Consider the following 1,429-nt stretch of genomic DNA (forward strand, 5'->3'; position numbering starts at 1 on the left):
CAACTTTGATGACCACCTTCAAGTGAGCAACTCTGATGACTAACTTCGAGCTTCAACAACCACCTTCGTGTAGGGATCAAATCCCGAGTGGAAGCGATAGGATCTCCTTGCATCCAATTTTTCTATTTTTTGAGAAATAAAAACAGTAAGCAAAACATAGAATAAAAGGATAAACATCATACATAATATTTTACAGCATGCTTTATGAAGGAGTAGCAAAAGGGAAGAATCATTTTTACCTTTGTAGACTCCTGACCTCCTCGAAATTTCTCTTGATCTTCGCACGAATGTGCCTTAAATGATCACCGACACTATCATAAGAATACCTTGTTATTCTCAAGGAATTGCAAGAGTTGGATGAGTGATCTCCAACCCTTGGAAGAGGAAAAGGTAGAGAGATTAGAAAGAAGAACTGTAGAAGGAAAAAATTTTCTAGAGGCTAGGGTTTTGATTTCATCAAATCAATTCTTGCCCTAAATGGGCCAATAAGATGATTATATAAGGAGAATGGTTTACCCCTTCTCCAAGTAATTCCCTTTTTACCCTTGGTGCAAATTAGTTAAATAACTCCTTATTCAATTAATTGGCACATTAATTAAATTATATATATATGGTTAACTAATTAATATATATAAACATCACATATTTATATTCTTCCACCTCTCCATCATTATTTAATCAATTAATCAACCATTAATTAATCAATTAAGTAACTAATCATATTTAATATAGAGTTAATTAATATATAAATATCACATATTTATGTGTATACATCTCTTTAGGAATCTAATTCATATAAATCTAATATTTGAATCTCATTCAAATATAACTCTCTTACATAATTTGAATTAGGATCACATCTATAATCAATTATATATCAATCACATCAATATAAAATTTCCTCAATTGAATTTGAAAAATTCAAATCATTCCTCATCCTTTGGTGAGCTAAGAAGAGAACCTTATGGACCTACAAATCAGACGCTCCAACGATATGAGATTACTTGGCTAAACTCATTAACCATATTAATCAATATTCGTTAGTTGTGGGTACATTTCACTAAAGATCCACTATTGCACTTTTCTCACTATAGATATATTTCTGTGTCCACGGATATAGACCAATAACAGCAAGTTAGTCCTTCATGAGTGTTCATAACACCAACTGGGTCAAATTACTGTTTTACCCTTATGTTACATTTATATACTTAAGTATTAGTGCTCCTCTAATGAACAACTTGTTTATGGTCCAACCAATAAACAGAAACCTCTCTGAGACCAGTGAGAAGGTAGGGCCCTTTGTTCAAGTTCAGGAAATACCACTTGAGGGAACACTCATCTACTTACCCTAAAGTCGGGATGGAATGAATTTCATCTTGTAATATTATGTTCCCAGCTCCCCACTCAGTCTTGTCTCTAAAATGGTAGG

Source organism: Benincasa hispida, chromosome 11 (genome assembly GCF_009727055.1).
Source record: "Benincasa hispida cultivar B227 chromosome 11, ASM972705v1, whole genome shotgun sequence".
Taxonomy (NCBI): Eukaryota; Viridiplantae; Streptophyta; class Magnoliopsida; order Cucurbitales; family Cucurbitaceae; genus Benincasa; species Benincasa hispida.